The sequence below is a fragment of the Cupressus sempervirens genome, chromosome 6 (genome assembly GCF_028749045.1).
Source record: "Cupressus sempervirens isolate cs-2001-9-10 chromosome 6, ASM2874904v1, whole genome shotgun sequence".
Lineage (NCBI taxonomy): Eukaryota > Viridiplantae > Streptophyta > Pinopsida > Cupressales > Cupressaceae > Cupressus > Cupressus sempervirens.
The window spans coordinates 437,350,620-437,374,401 of NC_143123.1; the positions used below are offsets into that span (position 1 = coordinate 437,350,620).

Below are 23,782 nucleotides of genomic sequence, written 5' to 3' on the forward strand. Positions count from 1 at the left end.
TGTTTCATATGGGATTGGGTGTAATTTCATGGGCATCCAAGAAGCAACATATTGTTGCTCAATCTACAACAGAGGCTGAATACATAGCAGAAAATGCAACATGTCAAGCAATTTGGCTAAGGAGGATCTTGATAGATTTGAATGAAAGGCAAGAGGTTGGAACCACAATTTATTGTGACAACATCTCATTAATTGCATTGTCTAAGAATCCAGTCTTCCATGGGAGAAGCAAACAATAGAGATCAGATATCACTTCATCAGAGAGCAGGTGGAGAATGGGGATATCAAGATGGAATTTTGCAAGTCTGAGCAGTAGCTAGCAGACATTTTCACAAAACCATTAGGCATAGGAAGTTTTGTACACCTGAGAGAATGTCTTGGTGTACTTGATGTGGATCAGTAGTGATCCTTGCTTGTTTGGCTTTCGGACAAAGGGGGAGTGTTGGAATATTTAAATGCAATGTACATTTTCTCCTTGGAGCCAAACACTCACATACCCCCCTGACGTCCAGAACAGATAGAAACATTAATACAGGTAGGTGAGATTTTTCAAATTAGAAAAAGAGGGGGGGAATAGAATGTGACAAAAGGAATTTTTATTTATTCATTTTGAGAGTTCAAGAAGATCAAACAGGTCAGAAGTTGCAGAGGAGAGCAAAGCAGAAGAAGGAAGAAGAAAAGAAGTTTGTGCCTGCAGTTGCACGTGTTTCTCCTATTCTCTCTGTAAGTTGTTGTTTGGATTTGTCATGTTCAAGAAGTGATTGCTCCAGGCACCATTGTATGCAGCCATTAGAGTTGCAAGTTTAAAGTTTATTGAAGTTTGAAGTTTTACCAGTTTAGGGTTATTTTAGGGTTTTTTGGTTGAAGCCGAATGCTCCCAAATTTTGTAATAGTTTATATCAAAGATTGAATAGAGGCAAGCAGGCACACTTGAATCCATTTCTCTTCCCTTGTATGATTGCATTTGAGTGGTTTGTTTAAAAGGTTAAAGCTTTGGCTTTCTGGTTTTAATGGTGAAAGCATTCATGTTGAATTTCTAAGTTATAATTTTTTAGTTTGGAATAGCTCACTCAACATCCATTAGTGCCGAGCATTTTTGTGTGCCGAGCCAACTCGGCACCTATTGCCTATCATTTGGTACCATCAAGTGCCAAGAAATTTGTGACTCGGCACCTTCAAGTGCTAAGCAAGTGCTGGGCAAAACTGGCACTCGGCACCTTCATGTGTCGAGCAATTTTAAAGTGCCAAGCAAAATTTTAGGCTTAGGGTTGTGAGTATTAAATTAAATTTTAATATATTTCTCACATTATGTTGAAGCATCAAAGTACTCCTCTACCAAATGCAGTGAATCTTGTGATAACCATAAATTTGTTCCCAAAAGTTTAACACTAATGAGCTATGAGTTAATGCACAAAATAATTGAGAAGCTTATTCAAGTAAGGCTACATCATTACATATACATTTACTTAATGAATTTTTTAAATCAAACATAAATAGAAAAGGGAACCTATTACTTATGCCCATTTTCCAAGTTTGTACTCTCTTTCTCCTACTCTCCAGTAAGCTTTCTTGATCATCTCCAACTCACGTGCCTCCTTTTAACTCATACCCCCCTCCGTAAATGAAATCATTCTCTTTTATCTATGAAATATTTTTTTTGTCTTCCAAGATGTAGTTGTAATGGAGAAAGAGAAAAATGAGCATCCCTAGAAAAGAGCAAGCACCCCCTTTTTAATAAAAGACAATCCTACCAATGTAATGGACTCAACTGATTCGATTTGACGCATATGTCCAAACAACTCCGCATTTTTCTTTACTAATTAATAAATTTTCTAACAAAATTTTCAAACAAAATCTATGTGGCATTACATTTTCCATTTTGTTTGGTTTCTGAACAAACGGGTTGTCACATCCTCCCCGACTTAAAGAACACATTGTCCTAATGCTAGGTCAATATGTACAAGTACAATCAATGAGAAAACAAATAAATAATTTAAATTTAGTCAAACTTTCATTGTTAAATGTTCTAAATAATACATGTACTCCTATTTAGATTCTATCATAATCAACAAGATTATTTAATATAAATGCATTCTAATACAATCAACACACACAAACACTCATAAGACGCTATTTTTCAACCCAAATTTTTAACACTTATTTGAAGCAATCAATTCTAGAGAAAAATTAATACACATTTTATATAAGCATAGGTAATAATCATTTCAAGAACTTTTTTCTATGCAAATGTGTGAATTCCATTACCATCTTTAGTTTTACAAGGTTAGACTACCTCTCTCCGACAATATTCCCCCTTTCTTATAATGTGGCATTCCCTCTGTTCATTCATAGGAACAACACCAAATGTCAGTCCATCATATATCATAAATCAAATCAAATTTCCAATTAAATATAAAATCAAATACTTCTTTATCTCAAGAAGTCTCAAAATTAGTACCATATTGCCTTAAAATCACAAGATATTACACACATACATGTGCACTTACCATACCTTGGCATCACCTATTGATTTTTCCTTGCTATTAGGTACTTCTTATCCACAACCTACCATACTTTTACACATGCACTCACAATACCATTAGCTCATATATAATATTAGTATCTCAAGGAAATCAATTCAAATATTAGGAGTCAAAAAGTTTTGTTCAACTTTATGATTTCTTAACTTATCTTTCAATCACATCTTGATCATGAGTACCATAAATAATCAACAATTCATACCATGTGTACCATACATACCATCTAATATGTGGTGTGTGCTAAGTGAGTACCCATCCACATCAATAGGTCAGTGTCCACAAAACATAATCAAGTAATGTTATCATGATACATCTAGTTTATCATTGTTTAAATCATCATGAAATACAAAGACATCCACACATAAAATCATCAATGTACTTATCAAAATTTGATCATCATAATGTATACATATGCCTAAAAAAGGTGAGATATAATGTAATTATATCATAATGCGTCATATAGCTCCAAATTAACAACGTACATTTAACCAATAATATAGAAAGATCAAGGTTAGAAAGTCACACAATCAAATGTGTCAAGTAACATTAACCCAAGTTCTACATCAATAGATTATTCAACCAAATCGCAACACACATGTCAACCAAAGGGTCTAAGTTTATGTCGAACACCATATCGACTAGGAGTCAAACAAATAACTGAAGATGACCACATCAATGATCATTATTCATTGACCAAATTGACTAAATAAAAGGATTCAACAACTTTCTATATAGTAGAAGTCACATGCATGGTGGATCATCACATATACATAACACCAATGCAAAAATATTATCAAAGTAGGTAAAAGAGGGATCTATACATACCTATTTGCATTCTCATAGGACAACCACATATCCATATACTTGCCACATAGGCCAAAAAGTCAAGTTAGGTTAGTCCAAAATTGTTGAGCACAACATATCATCACATGAATATTTCATACATGAATATACTGAATAAGTTGACGTACATGTCAAACTATATTTCATCATATGTAAGAACCATCTTCTACTAAACAATTGTCATATCATTACTTGCAAAGACACATAAATGAACAAGTAAAACCCTAGTTGTATAGTCAACAATTATTTCACTCACCATAATTAAAGGTTAGAAAATAATTTTCCATTTGAGAGTGACATTATCGAAGGAATCCATCCATCAAAGTGCATGATTTGATAAATATATGAAGTATAATTTAAAGCATCATACCTCAATGGCATCATAGAAAATGTCGACCTACACATTGAACATGGAATAATAAGCACATATACAAGTGTAATGTCATCTACCATATGATCAATACCATTAAGTAAATCAGCTAGGTATGCTCACCAATCACCTACAAAGATTAGTAAATCCAATTTTTATCAATTTAGTGACCTTAGGCCCTCAAGCCCATCTTGTCACCATAGTGAAATTAACCAACATATAAGCACATGTTGTGATGTATGACCTTCATGCCATTAAATCATCACATAAAATATGAATTGAGGCACTTTAACCTTGCCAACTATGATCGATTTTTCCCCGAGATTCTTCCTAACACAAAGAATACCCTGACCCTAGCACAAGACACCTAGCTTCCTAGAACAAGATGAATTAAATGGATTCGATGCGGTTGTGAAACACACTACATGCAACCATGTGCCTAGTAGCCTAATCACAAAATGTAGTAAGGAATAAAAATAAACTACACATCTACACATATGTAGTAAAATCAAATAAGCATAACCATATACATATATGCATTATCTAGAAAACAAATGGCTTGGCCAAGCACTTTATAAAGCCAGATTTATTGGTAGAGCAAACAAGAACAACATGTAACCATTCTACAGAACTAGTAGATAGAGAAACTAAACATGAAGTATCCATCTATCTTTCCCATAATTGCTACATTACACCCAGCCATGAAAGAAAATAACAACATTTTGTAGTGTCAGTATTACACTAATAGGTAGAGTGGAAAATGAAAGCAGTACTTCTACCCTTCTTGTTTGTCCACATTGGGCACCCACACTGGAAGGTAATCTTCCAAAATAATAAAAATAACATAAAATAAATGCAAAAAGAAGAATGACAAGGTCTTCACAATCTACTCCCTCATACATCCTATCAAGGCTCCACAATAAACATCATAGATGACATCATTTCCAAATCACAGGACTAGCATCATCAAAAATACACACACCCTATCCACCTCAAGATCAAAGAAATCTTGAAAACAAGATTCATAATTCTCAAGTCAAAGTTCAAAAAGGAGACACAAAACCAAAATAAAAGTAAACAAGAGTCACGGTAAATAGGTCACATACGAAATTGGTGGCTTGGTGATCATAAAGAATGTAAAATTTTAATCTAGTCTTTCATCACATCTAAGTTCATGAAATTGAACATAATAAAATAAAAACCCAATTCACTTAAAGCACATTGACTATCACTAGTCACCAAGAGGGAGTAGATGTTTGAACATAACCAAATTTCTCATGTATCACATGAAATTTATTTTGATAATCACACATTTCTAAATGCATAACAGAACATGAAATAATTTTGTAATGAAATCCATGTTCTCCCTACTTATTATATTAGGTTAATCAATGAACCTCATGAATCTCACATAAAATAGAAGTAGATTCTTGCACCACATGTGCATCACATGTCATTTACATAATAAAAAGATATTTTTCAGTGCTATCACAAGCCAAATCTTCATTTGGTAGGCTCTCATAGCTTAGTGCAAAATTCAACCATCCTTTGACTATCTCAATAGTTCAATTTTAATACTTCAATATGCATATTATACCATCTCATGGTTTTAAGTAAATATAATCATAACATATAAGGTACACAATTTACTAGTCATTCCATAAACTTCCCATTTTTGACAATCTTTAAACAAATGCAATTTTAATTCAAGATCATGACATGCATAAGAAACATCATATCCTTCTATGTCAAAAGTAATCATAGCTAAGAGGCACAACATGCAATCTATGTAATCAACTCATATAACATAAAGTAAACTAATTGATTTACAGTTGTGTGTCTAGCATAGGGAACTCAAGGCCGAAGTGTAGAACCAAGAGCTCTAATACCATATGTAAGGACCACCCTTACAAAATCAATGCCACATCAGCATTCTCCATAAAATGAAAAAAATTCAATGAGAGTCAAGTCCTTTGAATACTGAGCAGTCAACATTAGTTGATTTACATAAACTATCATTAGCTTTAACTAAAATGATATATATACATATATGCTCAAGTTCAAAAGAAATCAAAATTTCATTGCCAGATTACCAATACCATATACTGGATATCAGATATTTTAACCATGATGACCAAGTTAAAATGAGCTCCAGAACTTTTCTAAGAACACAAGGGCGAGAATATTGTAGGAGTGCTTTACCACCCTACCTCGAAGTTCTTAAGCTTTCCTAGAATCTTTCCTAAAATGAAAAATACCTAGCCCAGCAGTGAGATAGTCTAAACAAGTAAAACTTAAAAGAATAATGGACTCGTGCTACATAAATAATGTTAGAACATTAATAAAACTTAAAAGAATAATGGACTCGTGCTACATAAATAATGTTAGAACATTAATCAGTCAATAAGATAACAAAACAACATTTTCTAGTTATCACCTCAGTATCACAAGTTCCATCTCCATCATTTATAAAAAATTAAACATAACATGGTTTATCCAACCTTGAGTTTCATATACCCATCAACATACAAGGTAAAACTATAAAGTCCACTAATCATGAATTAATTTAATTACATCATCTTAGCTCATGTCTAACAAGAAAATTAGTCTAACTTCCAAAAGGGCATACAAGTACTACCATCAATTCTCTATTGACACATGTTATGATTATGCATATATTAAACCAATTGTATAGCTAACAATGAAACCCTTTTTTTCATCAATTAATATTATGTTATCCTATCATAAATCCTCTCATAAAACATAAATACACAAGATGTATACAGAAAAATGCATTCTCTAATATCTAAATAAATAGGAAGACCTTAACAATAGAAACCTAAATGCATGCATGACCATAAGCAAAACAATAAAATAATCATGAGAGAAAATTTCGCTACAATTTATACAGATGAAGCTTCAGACAAATAGCAAATGATTCAGGGCATAAACAGATTGACTGTGTATCAAACTGAATTCACTTACATAATAAATGGTGCTTCAGAATTATGAGTTACCAGCTTGTCAAAATATTAACACTAATATCAGTCATTCCCTGAATTATAGTTGCTGTTTTTTTTCAATAATTAAATTGTAAGTTTTGTCAATGGCTTTAAGTAGCAAAGAGAAAAGAATGGGAGTTAAAGTTTGGTTTAACATGGCAAGTTATAAGAGCGTCAAGTAAAACATGACAAGTTTGAGTATGTGGAAAAACAAAGCAAGAAGCAACATATAAGTGCTGGATTACTAAAGTTTTAATGATTAGTACAAAGAACATTTCAGCCTATCAAATTACTAATAGAACCATTTATTGTGAAAAACAGAAATGGTCAAATCAGTACCAGTTTCAATTGAAAAACTAGTAGTGCTTTAGGAGCAATGTTGGAATGAGTAATTTCTCCTTCAAATGAATTGTAAAAGCATCATTGTTAGGTAAAGTTCTGGAAGTCATAAATAATTCTAGAAAAGTCTATTTGTGTTTTGTCTGCTAATTTAGATGTTTTCTGAACTGATCTAAGACTTCTATAAATAGAAGCATCATGTAATGTAATTGATATGGACAAAATGATTATTGAAATATATTACTGCCACAACAGATTGATTATTTTATTCATTTTTTTTAATTTTGTCCAGTCAGCTTTGTTGATCATCTCCAGCTTGCGCACCTCCTCCTTTTACCTTATACCCCCTCCATTGATGAAATCGTTCTCTTTTATCTACTGTCTTCTGAGATGCAGTTGCAATGGAGAAATAGAGAAGGGCAAGCACCCCTTTTTTAATAAAAGACAATCCTACCATTGTGACTGACCCAACTGATTCGATTTGACGCATTTGTCCAAACAACTCTGCATTTTTCTTTACTAATTAATAAATTTTCTAACAAAATTTTCAAACAAAATCTTTGTGGCATGAAGTTTTCAATTTCGTTCGGTTTGTAAACAAATGGGTTGTGACATTACTAGAGGCATCAGTGAATTCCGGCCACCCTTAAACATCACACACTAAGGAAGAAATTCTAACAAGAACTGCTCACCTGAAGGTATTTTTAGTTTCTTTTTAAAAAAGTCTTTAACATATTTTGTTATACATGATTAAATCCGTGGGATTTCTATGGTAACGTGGCTAAATATTTCTATGGTAAGTGGAAAAGCTATTGTTGGAATTTCAGGCTACAGCCACCCATTTCTAATCTTTTTCAAACAATAGTAATGTACTAAACAGTGTATATATAAAAATGGTTGTCCTTTGAAGGTTTTCTTTTGCTTCTTTCAGTAAAAAAATTTCAGGCCATAAGCTATAGTTATAGCTCAGGAACAGTTGAAGCAATGAAGTAAAAAGTGGATATAAAAATGGTTGTTCCTCAGAAGTTTTCTTCTTACTTCTTTTACTTCTTAAATTTTTAGTCATAGGCCAGTTGACTGCTAAAACTTGGAAGTATGCACGAAATATGTTAAAAGTATTGATATTTTCATTAAAAATGTGAAGAAATGAAGTTATAAATTGCATATTTATATTTTTCTGATTTGATAATTATAAAGAATTATTTTGCTATGAACAATTCAGGTGGCTTCATTAGCATTCCGAGTGAGGATGTAGATAACACGCTGTCCTTGAGGAAGCATTTATTAGAAGAGGAAAAGGAAGATGTGGCAATGGAATACGTGCTTATACAAATTGACACCGAAATTAATCATCCAAAGAAGAGGGCCAAAGCTAGAAAGATGAATCTATTGGAGACATCAGTGAATTCCTTAATATCTGAAGACCATAATTGCGATGAAGAGGATGATGCCACAGGGCATAGTTGTAAAGATGACTCTAACAATAATTGCTCCTCTGGAGGTAGTTTTGTAAGTTAATATTTCTTTCAAAAAACATTAAGCTATTGTGTTATACATGATTAAATCCATGGGAAGGTCTATGGTGATGTACATAACTATCTATGATAAGGGGAAAAGCTTTCCTTGGAAATTAAGGATACAACCACACTAGTTTTATATTTTCTTTTACAAACTATATTAATAACTAAAGATACATATTTATAAAAATGAGCATCTTTTAGAGTTTTCTTTTACTTCTTTCCTACTTTCATTGCATAAGTTTCTTGGCCATCAGTTGTAGTTATGTCTTAAGAACAACTGAATTGTTAAAAGTATGCACAAATTTGTCATATGTATTTAAAGTTTCCATAATGTAAAAATATGGAGAAATAAAGATATAAATAATATATTTATATTCTTCTGATTTGATAATTAAAAATAATAATTTTTTTATGAACTATTTAGATGGCTGGACAAGCATTCCAAATGAGGACATTTTTTTGATTTGATAATAGAAAATAACTATTTTACCTTGAACTATTTAGATGGCTCAACAAGCATTCCAATGAAGATGTAAAAAGTAATCACCCCAATGAATAAAGAAAAATGTTGCCTTCCACGTACACAACATTTATTAAGTGTAATCTTAGTTTTGAATATTTCTTCAAAATCTAGAGAATAATTTTAAATTTGAGTCATTGTTCTCATAATGATTTAGCTATATGTTATAATTATTTTAATTAATGATTATTAATATTATTGAATGACGGTTATCTTATTTATTTAAATAATGAATTAGAAAATTATTGAGCCATAAAGGATGGCTAGCCAATATTTGTCTTTTCCCAAAAAATAATAATTATAAACTAGCACTTGTACTTTTGAAGGGTGCACCAATCAAATGATGTCACTAAGTGCTAGCATGGAAGGTTTGCAACATTTTGTGTGTGAAGTAAAATATTGGTAAGATTATTTGTATTTTTATTATTTTCTCTTCCTTGGTACTAATGAAATACACATTATTAGACTTTTCCTTCATTGAGGTTCATCTTGTCTTTTCAAGAATTTATTTTCTTTGCAAGTTTTACCAATATCTTTGCACCCTTTTCATCCATAGTGAATTTTATAGGGTCTTCATTAAATGGCTTGTGCTTTTATTATCCTTCTTTAAAATAATGGGTAAAACATGAACATTGACATTGTTATTAATGAAGAACAAGCTACTGTAGTAGTTTCCATCATTATATCATACATGAAGTATGAAGTGTGGGAGCATTTGATCTATCAAATTTGTAGATCTAATCTAATGCCTACCCCTAGTTTACTTTTAATGTTTTATTGTCGTATTCTTTTAGGCCAACTTTATGGTTATGTTTTATGACTAATGGTACTTGATTACTAGATTTGATTGAATGCTATTTCGTACTTAGTTTATATATCTGATGAGCTACTTGATACTCAATTATTTTATGTGTTCATTATTAGTCTTTCGATGATGATATATGTATGTTCATATAGTGATTTTAGTTATTTTATGGTGATAGTTAGATGGTTGATTTGTATGTAGTTTCCATGGTTACCTACCCCATACTTGCATGTGTATGGTGTACATGCATATTTTACTTTATGGTTGATATTTTTCATGTGGTTGAGGGATGGAGTCATAGTCACCTACGAGTCGGGATTTACATGATGCACCACTCCCCATAATTGTCTATTTAGTATAGATTTATATGTATATATATATATGCTCAGCTTTTATGTAGATTGCAAGTGCCAGGCATCAACTTCCCTAAATTGTTAGGATGAGTGTACCCTATCGTAGTATCTGAAAGGTAAAAGATGGGAGATAGTTCTTAAGTTCAAATCCTAACCCTAAGCCTATTGTCCTATAAAGTAGGACAAGTATCTGAGTTATTTACTCTTTTGAATTCGTCAAGTGATATGAATCTAAGATTTTGACCCCTTGAGTTTGATTTAGTACTTTATTTTTAAAATGAGTTTTCTTATTTAGTTTTGTGGGTCTGTTGTGATTTTAGCTATAATTAAATCAAATAAAAAATTATTAAATAATTTAATTTAACAAAAAAATTATATTTAAAAAACCAATTTTTAATTATATTAAATTAATTAATTAAATATAAGAAATAAATTTAAAAGATTTAATTAAAGTTCTAATTTTGGTATAATTATATTTATTTAATTTAATAATAATTTATTTAGTAGCTTCATTTTAATAATAAATTCCTAATAATATTATTAGTTAAATTAATAAATATATAATTAAAGGTGTCTTATAATTTAATAAAAGAGAGTATAAATTTAATAAAGTTTATTTAAATTAAAATATAAAAATAGTTTGCATATAAAATTAAAATAAATTAAAATAATTAAGAAAATGACACCTTTGAGAAGAAAAATTCTCCTACTCCAACTTTATCTTTGTAGAGATTTAATATGTTGCAAATTAAATGACTCAGATAACAAACAATTGCTTTAAGAACATAAACATATAGCATGATCATGTATTCTTTGAAACGATCTGAAACATTGATTCAAATATTTATACACAATATTTTCTAGAAATCTATAAATGAATCAGATATAATGGTTTAGAAGTTCCAAAATTTTAGGAAATGACAAAAATATCCTTCAAGATTATTTCTTTTCTTGGCTCTCTCAAAGAGAGATTTAAAGATTTTAGAAATAAAGATTTTCCATGTATACTTGCATTTCTTTAGGATTGGTAGAACTATTATCATCTTCTAGTGGCAAGAATGTACCAAAATGTTTATTATCTCTACTTTGTAATGTAGCATTGAAAGATTGAATGGTCCTACACCATTCTTGTGTATCTGAAGAGTTGAGATACTCCAATTTGTTTGATAGATTGTGATGCCCCCAAATCATAGAGGGCTATTCACACTTATAGTCTTCCTTAGAACTTCCTTTCCATTTGTATCAAATAAAGAAAGGTCGATGTGAAATTGGGATACCTAAATAAAGATGGGCAGGAAAAATGAATAACAACAAGATACCTCTTGTTAACATCTCAATGCAGTTTTGGAAAGAGATTTGATTATTTTGAGATTATCAAAATAAAACATGTAGCCAGGAGAACAAAAAAAGAACAAAGAGTTGTAAGATGGTGGCTAGAATATTGTTTCTTCTTTTATGTGAGTTGTTGTGTGAAGGAGAACAAACGCTCTAGATTGTAATCCAAAATATATATATACCTCGCCATTCTCATAGTAATCAATATAAAACTTCTCAACATGAACTTTGGTTTGAAAATTGGGAATTGGTTTAGACAAAATCCCATTTGGAGTAAGCACATCCCCCATCATAAAATTCAAACCTTGAGGAACTATAACTAAACCGAGGTAGCCCCCCATAGAACTTAGAGGTTCCCCTACCATTATGAGCGAAAGAGCTGCATGTACATCAATAGTTGCAACCCTACTAGCAAGCCCTTTGAATCCATATAGACCTTATTCGCTGAAGAATACAAGCCTCAAATTTTGAAAACAAAAGATCATATTATCCATGGAATACGAGAAAAAACATTCGATGAATGCTATGCGATCATTTCTTCCAAATAATCACAATTAGCATACCTCATATCCTGAACCCATCAGAAGAACACCAAGGTCTTGAATATGAGTTCTGGGAAGTGATTCTGTAACTTCTAGTTTTAGGATGGTGGATCCAGACTTCAGGAATGCCAAGGAGAAGGCTATAAATGTCTTGGGGAACCCTAATGCAAGGGTTGGTAAATGCCATTGTACAATTATAGTATGGAACAATAGACTGTGCCTAGAATTGCAGTGATAGTTACTAGTTTTTATTAAGTTTTGAAGTGAATAGAGAAGTATTTGTGGATTTTATTAGATGGAATAGTGTGAATAGTGTTAATTCCTCCTTTTGAAAGCATTAAATTAGATCTTTTCAAAATTTTCAAGTGCTTTGTTTAATTCTTTCTAAGGAGACTATGCTCCCCATCTAGTATCTATGATGTCATTATCATGACATTATAATTTGGAAGCATGGAATGTTAATGTAATTCTAAAAAAATTAGAATGCAAATTTTAAAGACAGACAACATGCAAGCATCCCCTCATAAAAAAGACAATGCCTTGAATAAAATCTGGCATTGAAGGATACCTCATTTTGGTAAAGATCATCAGAAAACTATAAGAGACATGAAACTTCCACAGTTCATGATAGTTCTAGTGAATGCTTTTGGATATAATGATGTAACATTTTTCAGCATCAATAGTTTGGATCACACTCACATTTTTTCTCAAATGCTGATGCTGGAAAACACTACACAGTTATATCCAAAAGCATTCATCAATACCATAAAACTATCCTTGCTTCCTCTATAGGCTGTATTTTGGATGCCTATATGAAATCTCTTTCTTGAAGCATATAAGGGAAAAAGTAGCTATAAGTCATATATTAACTATGGCATGGAGTCCTTGTAGCACTGAACTTTTCAAAGATTTGCTTAATTGATGTCTTTAAGGATGTGGAAATTTTAAAAATAGACCATGACTAGAATGGCCCACTGCCAATCACAACAGATAAAGAGTGTAAGTAAATCAAAATTTTCAAACTTGAACCAAGTCTTCCAACCATTCAACCTCTGAGCTGAGATCTTTCAATGCCAAACATTAATACCTAACTCATTTAAACACATAATGAAACCAACATCATATGAGGAGTACATTACCACATCACTGGACTAATTTCTGTTGCCTAATGATCTACATGTTGCGAGACATTGAAACTATCAGTACAAAGTAAGGAACTATTAAAATTATTAACTAGGAGGGAAAATCAAATAAAAATAGCAAATGATTATCTTAACTTACCATGTATGGCTATGCAATGAATTTGTGCAAAGCATTTTCTAGCCTTAATTTTGACATAAACTCCCACCAAACATAATGCAAACACAGCTCCACCAACTACTCTGCTTGCTATGGTTATTGCAAGGTTTTTTGCCCTGCCTGCAGAATAGAACACTTTGCCTTTCATAATATTCCCAACAATAGGTTAATTTGCAGAATTACGAGTATCTTAATTTGATATAAAGGCAGCCTAATTAAAAACACACCTTTGTTTCATGTCAGGAAACTTACATCCATTTTTGTTAAATGCTTATTTAATTGCAAAGTTATTGAATCATATACAAATGGCAAGTGGGCATTCATTGGTGGAAACAAAGTAAAGCATTAAATTACTCTTCATGAACTAGGCTTTAAAGGAATGCATAGGATTATAAGATCATTTGTCAAACCCAAAATAAAGAGTAGTATGACAAATACTAGTGCTTAAAGATCTCTGTCTTTCATAGTCTATATTATTAGAAAATTATCTCTTGGTAATATACTATATAGAGTGTTTGAATCAAGTAGTCTTAGATGACCCTGAAGAGCACTCAAGTATAATGACAAACCAGCCAAAAGGGTGTTGTACATAATGAGCATAAGTAGACTATGCCGCTGTGAAAACAAGAATTAACATGGCTGAAGTTTTGAACATACCAAAATTAGAGAAAAGACACTAAATACAAATTAATAATGAAAGATGAATCATCTCACAACTGAAATTATAGTTCATATAGTTTTGGCTTGTCTAAACCAATATAGAAGATTAAGCAATCTAACACATAGAGAGCAGCTCAAGAGTTTTCTATAAAGTTGAAATCAAGACAAGTAACTATTTGAATTTTGACTACAATACACGAATCCAATCTTATTCAGTGCTTGATCACAATATTTCTCCAAAGTAGAAAAATTAAAATAGGTAGCCTAGATAACATAAAAGTGAAAAAATTAGAAGGTATAGGTTGGGTGCACATATGGCAAAAATCAAAGTGAGCCCCAGTCTTTTATTCAATAGCCCAATCACTAAATCAGACAATTCCAACTTCCACATATCAATGAATATTCACCATCAAAAGCATCATAGTTTAGGAGTGGGGTAAGGTTTCAAGTATTTGTCAAATAGTCTTATCTGTCCACATTGAGGTTAGCATGTCATATTTACAGCCAATTCTTACACAAGACATGAGAAAATCCACAAAGTCTCTTGAAATATGAGTTTAATTATAATTAACTATTATATAAATGTGTTATGAAAAAGATGTGTAAAAACCATACTTGTTGGATGATTATGTGTCTTATCATATCAAAAGCAAAAGGATAGATAATGACACTACATACATGTTATAGCTATACATCTCTTCCACTAACAACTATGCATCCTTTCCACAAACAAGTCTCTAATGTCCATGACTTGCATTCAACATTTTTATATACCCATAGCGGTGTAATAAACAATAGCGCTAACAAATTAATTTGTTAAAAAATAAAATTATTATTCTCCAAGTGCAACAATGAAGAGGTCCAATTCTTGCAACATAAAAAAAATTAAGCTTGTAATTCTTGCAAACATATAGGTTTGTTGACGAGGTGGGACTGACTCCTAAAGAAATATGAAGCATAGAGCTAACTACTTAAGTGTTAACATAGACTGTCATTGTATGCTATCAAAGGCCTATGAGTTCAAGAACCAATTCATTCAAAACCTGTCTTACAACATTACTTGATATCCATACAATATCATCCAACTGGCATTAAGAAAATTTCAAATCAATCATCACCTAAAAAAAAATTTAGTTTTCCTGCAATAATACATTCCTTTTGGAAGATTCAATAAGCATGCAAAAGGAATAGCTTAATCTAGCCATTATTATTTGAAGTAATCATGTAAGCTTTAAGGACTTTAAATAAAAACAGTCAGGACTCAACAATATGAAGGCATATGAGTTAAAGCAATAGATATTTTAAAAAGGAACACAATATCAGAGAAAATTTTATTAAGACTATGTGTAGAATTATTTCTCACAAAGAATAAATAGTAAATAAGGTAAATTACAGACTAAAAAAACGTACCTCAGTAAATGTTGCTGCTGTCTATACCACACGGGTAACAAGTTGCCTTTGACTACTTGAATATTCATCTGATAACTTAATATATTGCTCCCCAAGTCGCTTAAGTTTTGCATTTGTGAATTTGACTCCATCCTCCCATGTTTCTAAGACTATATGTAATGTATTCAACTTCTTCTGTACTTTTGGTTCCTCTTGTCCAAATTGTGTGCCTTTGACAAGTTTTAAAGCCTTGTCAACAGGAAGATCTAGATCATCTACTGCTCTATGATGTACTTTTTGAATTTGTTCTTTCACTTCATCTTGTTCACTCTTAAGTGTCATCGGACTAGGATCGTAACCAATTGAGATCATGTACTCTCCATTGTCAGGTTGATCGAGATCAACAACAGCCTCCACAAGTGCTGCAAAGTTTGTTAGGTGAAAACTTTGTCAAATGCTCTTCATCTGTCCAAAGTTCAAAGGCATCCAAATATATTTCCCTGATCAACAAAGAAAAGTCCCCTTGATATCGTTCAAGTGAACTTTTGATTATAGGAAGTCATATGCTTTTCTATCACATGTAAAATAACTATAGTGAACAAAAACAATTCAAAAATAGTTAAAGTGCTTGAAAACCATAGTTCTCATCTTGTAAAAGATGTGATATCTGTAAACTGCAAACTTAGCATGATAGCTAAGAACAATCATAGATGATGAAATACACCATTTAATCAGTAAATGCAATTGTACAGCACAAAAATAAATTTAGATACAAAGCAATGATCAACATTCATTCAAAAGAACGATGTCATTGTTGTGAACGAAACACTTAAATTCAGTGCAAAAGTATCCATGTGATCATAAAAGAGAAAAAACACAAAGCACGTTTATTGCAAATGCATAGTATAAAAAATCAAATACATCAAAACTTAAAGGTCCTTGCCTTAGAGAGCTTTAGAATATCTTGTAGATTGGCCCCACCCTTCTCCAATTTTTGCACAAGTCAGTCAATATCTACAATTCTTTCTAGGTGAAGTCTTAAATCTTGGCGTAATACTGCATCCTCAACAAATGCCTGCACCATATCCAGTCTACACTTGATCTCTTCTACATCTAAGAGAGGTTACTTGAGCCACCTATTCAGCAGTCTCTTCCCCATGCCAGCAGTACATGTCCTGTTCATCAATCCAAATAAACTAAAGTTCTTTCTTCGCATCTATTTTACTTTTAGGAACATTCAATGCACGTAAAGCTGCAGCATCCAGCCGCATAAAACTGCCTATGTGATAATACTGAATCGTAAACTTTCTATAATTGCTGTCATCTGAGAGCAAATCTGTGTAAGAGGGGACGACCCCCCGAGCTCCAGCAGCAGACTCTGAACTTGCAACTATATCCTTCAAGGACTCAAGTGGTACAAGGCGACGGAGATCTTGATCAACATCCCTAGACTTGAAATCAGATTTCTTCTTTTCAGTTAAGAGAACATTACAACTTGCCAATATATCATGCACGCATTTATTATTAGTGGACTTTCTACTGCCTAGAGGTAACAAGCATTCTCCACAACCAAGAGCTGTCATAGAAAATTCCAGGTTTGAGTATAGGCTGTCACCAAGAAACTCTGTGATGCCTAAAGTTCTCTTTGTCGAGTCAAAAAAGGCCATACCCACAAGGTAATCATTTTCATGAATAACATATTGAAGAGCGATTATCATTGGTGTATCTTGCATGTCATTGCTAGCAAAGAGAATGTCCTCAAAACTGCCAAGCTTGCCAGGGGTTCCAGTTTTTGCCAACGTCCAATTTGATCCATTTCCCTCAAAGGCTACACAGTATGATCAGTTCTCTCTAACAACAAGTTTTTGATAATTGTTTCAAACATATTCCTGCTAATGCTCACACTTGAGAGAGCATCATGTCCGTTACCCAACTGACAAAGAGTAGTTGTGGTGTGGTAGTAAGTTTTTGCAATGAAGAGTGCATCATCCCCATGAGTAGTATAGTAATCCTGATATCATTAAATCTTTAGTCAGTTCTATGATCATCTTATCATCTGTCAACTTGAATAACTCAGTTCAAAATATAGCTGCAGAAATATAGTCTCACAAACATCAATATAAGCTAAAAATCAGTAAAAATTAGAAAGCGGCAAACTATAGCATCGAATTATACTTTTTCCTGTATGAAAGAAATTAAAATGCTAAACACTGTTCGTGTAGTGTTTAAACTTTGAAGACATGAGTCAAAAACCAAATAAATTATTTTCTGCAAACAAGTGCAGATTATTCAAACCATATTAAGAAGATATATTGGGATGAATATAGCATTTACTTTGGAGTTCTGAGGTTAAAGATGGAACATACCAGTACTTATTACTGGACATACTTTCAAGGTGACACCTTCAAAATTTCAGTTCTATCTTACACATTATTCAATCCTAAACTAAAGCAACACACCAGTGTTTATACATTTCAACAGACACTTCACTGATTATAAAATGCAAAAGTCGGTAAAGATGCATGAATTAAAATAAGGATAAAAATGTTTTAAAAAAATTGAAATTGATTTTTTCTTTAAATAGAAAAAATAAAGCAACACCATTGTTACAGATACTTAACATTCACATTATTTATGAATCTTCTGTACCTCAAAACATATCCATCCTTTTAATATTTGGATAAATTAATACTGCATTAAGCTTTAAGACAACTGCAGGAAAAAGGACAATTAATTTAATTGATTCAAAAGACATTTCCATAATCTTGAAAGGGAGAGAAAGATCACTGGAAGCACTATTTGTAGAACCCTAGATGGGTCACAAGGAGAATGGTGTAACTATTATTCGAGGAAAAGTCAAATATACCACTTGAAGGCAAACTATAAACTTTTTGAAATAGAGTATGCTTAAGGTCAAATCCAATCCAAAAGTGTTTGAGGTTCATTAGAGTTGACAACGGTAGGTTGGAAGATTGGTGAACCTATCATAGGTCATTGAGGTTAACATTCTCATTCTTTAGGGATCCCAACATCTTGATTGGAATTCATGATTATCATGTATACAAGATTTGTTCAAAATCTGATTTGAAGTTAGGCTTGGAACTTCCTCAGTTGGAAGGCAACGAGTTTTCAGATTATCTGCATGTAACTATACCATACTAGGAAAGAACACTATAATATGTCACACTCCAACAGGCCTGTGTCACACCCTGTTGTAAATTACGAAGTTTTCTAAGGGCCCACAATATGGAATCCCCTATAAGTCCCATGTGTTTGAAAGGGAAGGTCAAAAGCTGTTCTTCCAATGGAAAAACATTAAATGTTCTTGAAATAGGACACTTCAAGAAATGCTCAACTCAAAAATAGAGAAATTGGAACCATTATTCAATCAATTAGCCTATGATCTCTACCTATTATTCAACTCCCATGATGTGTTGGAAAAGTGAGAGACAGTTGAAAACATTTCATAAATACTATGTAGATGTGCAAATATTATATGACAACACAACAACATTAAATGATAAAAATAAGAGAATTGATGTTGAAAACATATTGTTGATGTGGAAATAAGGTGGATTGGAAAAGTTAGGTTTACTCTCAAACTTAATCATGAGGTTACAACCTAGGAGAGGAAGGGTATACAATATGAAAAATTATGAGATAAATGGAAAAATATAAATTCATTTGGACTCCCACGGAAGAACACTTGTAAGCCAAATAGCATTTTTCTTGGAGGTGACCTACAAATCCACCTTTAGCTTCAGCTAGAAATTTAAAAACATTAATAAACCAAAATAGCTTTCATCTTCCCTTTAGCTATTGAAAAGCTCAAATAATACTAAGAGATAATGATGGTTAGGTTAAACTTATAACTCAGCCAAGTTACATATTTTTCTTGCAATAAGGGAAGAGATGGAAAATATACAAGCGAGACCTTTGAGGATTTGACAAATGGGTGAGTAACTTGTTTATTGTTCCACTCCAAGTACTTTGAAGGTTTTTCTCATCATTACTTTTATTGATTTAGGGAGATAATATTTTCCAGGGATGGGGATAGCAAGAAAAGCTCTAGTGAAGGAGACAAAAAGCCAGCCACTTCTTCCTTCATTCCTACTCCTTTGTCATCTTTATTCCATTCACTTTGTGCTTTTGTGTATGATTATTTTCTGCCTGATGTATTGGTCCATTATGTTGTTTTCTATGTTATTTTCACAAAGCTTGATTGAGTAGTGTCATAAATTGTCCCTTTACAATTTCACACTTAGTTTAGGCTCACTTTAGCAGTTGTGCCTACTTTTATACAACTTTGGGACCATTTGCATAATCTTGGTGCATTCTATAATTTCTACTTTCTAAAATAGTTTTTAATAATAAATAAATAAAATTTAAATATAAAAATTAATAAATAATAAAATATAAAATAAAATAATTACAAGTTAATTAAGTTAAATGAAAGGTCAAGAGATGTGAAATGAAGAAATGTGACTCCCTCAACATTAGATATAGATGGAAGGAGAGTTCATTTAAAAGGGTGAGAGAGAGCAAGGAAGAAAGAGGAAGGAATGAAGAAGAAAGTAACATAGATAAATAAAATAGGGAAGTGACTCTTTCAAAGGGTTATAACTCTTCGAAAGGGTTGTGACTCTTCGAAAGGGTTGTGACTCTTTTAAAGGACAGAAATGTTGAAGGGTTGCGACTCTTTCAAAGGGTAGAAATTGTGACAAATTGTAACCATTGCAAAGGGATAGACATGATGAAGAGGTGTGAATTTCCCCCAAATTGGAAGATATAAAGGGTAGAAGATTTCATTGAAGAAGAACATCCAACCGAGATCACTTTGGAAACTAATATATTATTCTCAAAGACAACAATGGAAAGTGGTGACTCAATCCTTATGAAAGGTGGTAACCCTTCCCAAAATAAAGTAAAAAGGAGGATCAGTATAGTACTCATTAAAAGGTGGATCAGAGTCAAAGGCGTACGAAAATCGTCCAACACTTAATACATTCAAAAGTTCCTTGCTAAACATCATGGGAACAATTGAAGAATATATCCTAAGGAATCATTGAGGAAGAATCAAACACAATAATAAGTCAGAAGCAGTTACAGGAATTAAACAATAAGATAAAATGGAGATTAGGCATATGAAAGCAATAGACCCCTAGGTTTTTCACAATTGTTATTACCAACATCTTGTAATCTAGCAATTGCTCTTGTGGTATTTATCATTTTCTATGTGTTATTTTTCAATCAATTATCTTTATAATGATTTGATATAGAATGTATATTCAATAATCTATTTGTGAACTTTCATCATTATAGAGGGATGTGTAAGAGAAAGAGGAATCATGAGGAATGCCATCTAGGTAGGGACCCCGAGTGAATGATCGACCATGTTGCTAGCCACCTAGGCCAAAGCTCCATTCTTAAGAATAGATAGAATAATCAAGGTATTGAAGATCATTAGCTGTAGGAGCTATCTACTATACCTGTGAGGAAACATATTCAAGAGCGATTATCATTGGTGTATCTTACATGTCATTGCTAGCAAGGAGAATGTCCTCAAAACTGCCAAGCTTTCCAGGGGTTCTAGTTTTTGCCAACCTCCAATTTGATCCACTTCCCTCAAAAATCTCCATAGTATGATCAATCCTCTCTAACGAAAAGTTTCTAATAATTGCTTCAAACATATTCTTGATAATTCTCACACTTCAGAGAGCATCATGTTCATTACCCAACTGACGAAGAGCAGTTGTGGTGTAGTAGTAATCTTTTTCAATGAAGAGTGCATCATTCCCATGAGCAGTATAGTAATCCTGATATCATTAAATCTTTAGTTAGTCCTATGATCATCTTATCATCTATCAACTTGAATAACTTCGATTTTGTGTTATTGGTAGAAGTTTGTGACTGCTCCTCTTTCATATCCTTTATATCTCTATGTGCCCCCATCATTTGATAATCTATGATAGAGTGTTGAATCTTATTCAATGCCTGGGTAAATAGATGACTTCATATCTTAAAGTGTTAAATCACAACCTCCATCATCCAATGAATATCTTATATGTGACTCTTGATTTGAGTCAAAGTGTAATATTTTGATACTTTTCCAGTAATAAATAATTTTCTATTGGACCCTCACCAATATTTAGTTGATATATAGTTGAATTGCTGCCATTGAAGACTTACTGATTTCTTTTCTCCTCACTGCCTTCCTCAAAAGGGATGTTAGCATACTCTACTACTGCAATGTCCCCTATTGAGACTTTTACTAAGTTACTCTACTATTCACAACTAGGGTTTAGATCCCACTCAAATATAATGATATAAAACTTTCCTTACTAGAAGACTGCCAATTCCTAATGATCAACTTTCATCATTATCCATTTAAATTACATTAAGGAATAGTTGATGACTCATAATACATTTTCAACCATTCAATTCCTTGTTGCACTCTTCATCACTAACCTTTAGAAAGATGGGGAATTACTTATCCGTGGGCCTTGGAAACCATTTATGAGTAGGCTCCCTCAAAGGATTTGTGGTACATATATCTAATACCTATCATGAGGCTACCTCCTCAAGGATTAATTTCTTGGCTATCTGAGGGACTGCAGGGAAGCAAATTTCTAATGAGGAATAGGAAGGTGATAATTGGACAAACCTTGTGGTATGCTATTGGGTTTAGTTTGAAGTGGAAATGGTAAACTTCACCCAATTGGGTTTAGCATGGGATGAACCTAATCCCCTTCCAAAGTATCTACTAGTGCCAAGACCAAGGAAAGGAATGGGACCCATAGTGTAGTGCACAATGCACTAATAATCCCTCCTTTAGGATGCACATGGGCGGGGAATAATTAGCCATTATATGTGAACTAGTCACTATTGTCTTGTAATTCACATTTGAGTAGGTCAATATAGTCTTTGTGATGTATGTTGGAGCTACTTACTATGTATGTGATGTATGGAAAGCTAGTTAACTTGTGTACCTATGATGTGTATGAGCAATTTTTTGTATATGAGATAGGTGCTCATTATAATCACGATGTGTGTGATTTGTGATATGGGGTTGAGGTTGTTCAGTGCAACTGTCAAATGACTATTGAAAACTAGAACACTAAGGAGGGCTATAATTACCTATTTACAAAATAGCTAAGACCAAAGACAAACATCTATTCAAAATAAGGATTATTTGTATGGTGGCTTGTGGACTGCAACACCATCTATTATCGTATGGGATTTATGGTAGGAGAGAAATAGATGCATTAAAAAAATAAAAGGACAGGATAGGAACAACTTACCAACAAGATGGAGGCTGCCATTATCAAGATTGTGAATAATACAGTATTGAATATGAAAAAAGTGGTGGAAAAGATGAATTATTGGGATGAGAAGATGAGAGATAGATGGATTTGAGTTTTTTGATTCTTTGGTATGTTAGTTTGAGCTTCACTTGGTTTCAAGAATACTATAATATTCTCTTCTTAACAAGGTCAACCACGTGAAGGTGGAAACTCATTTGGCCTCACCACCTCCCCCTAACATAATTCTAAATTACCCATTATTATCTAATTACATACTTCATTTATTCATTCGTCCATTTATGAACTATAACATTCAATCAGTAAAATCACATAACTTTCATTAATATGATATAAAATTTATTAATATACAATACTAATCAAGACTTCATTAACACATAACAATATTCATTAACATAAAATAAAAATCAATATTAATATGCAACATTCATAGATAATTACTTAAAACAAAGTTTTTTCATCATCCAACAAGGTTTATCAAAGACCATTTTAAAAACATCAATTCTTTTGTTTTTCTTAGCTCTGTTAAGAAAAAGGCTGATAGGAGCATCAATATATTCCTTATTTTCCTCCTCTTGTGGCACATGTAATGTCAAATTACGATGGCTCCCCCTATTTGAAGGAGTAGGAGGTTGCTGCACTAAAGGGGGCTCTATTGCAAGAACAAGTAAATGGGTTAAATTGGCATACTCTTTTTCTTTTTTTAACTATTACAAGTCTATAATTAAGTACTAGTATAGCGTAACATGCATTTTTCTTACTTCAAAATGAAACATCATGTATATTAACATTTTGATCCACTGCCACGTCAACATGCTGAACACTTGGAACATGCTCCATTCCTTCACCATGATGTTCAACTTACTCTAAAATATTCAAAAAAAGGATACACATCAAATTGCAATCGAAGATGTTAAATTGTATTCATCATTAAATAATTAAT

The 23,782-nt window shown here is 32.4% G+C and overlaps 1 pseudogene; it reads right to left on the reverse strand.

Moving 5' to 3' along the window:
- Positions 1–15,517: 15,517 nt before the first annotated feature.
- On the reverse strand, positions 15,518–21,039 carry LOC149552928 (DNA mismatch repair protein MSH2 pseudogene; annotated as a pseudogene).
- Positions 21,040–23,782: the final 2,743 nt, after the last annotated feature.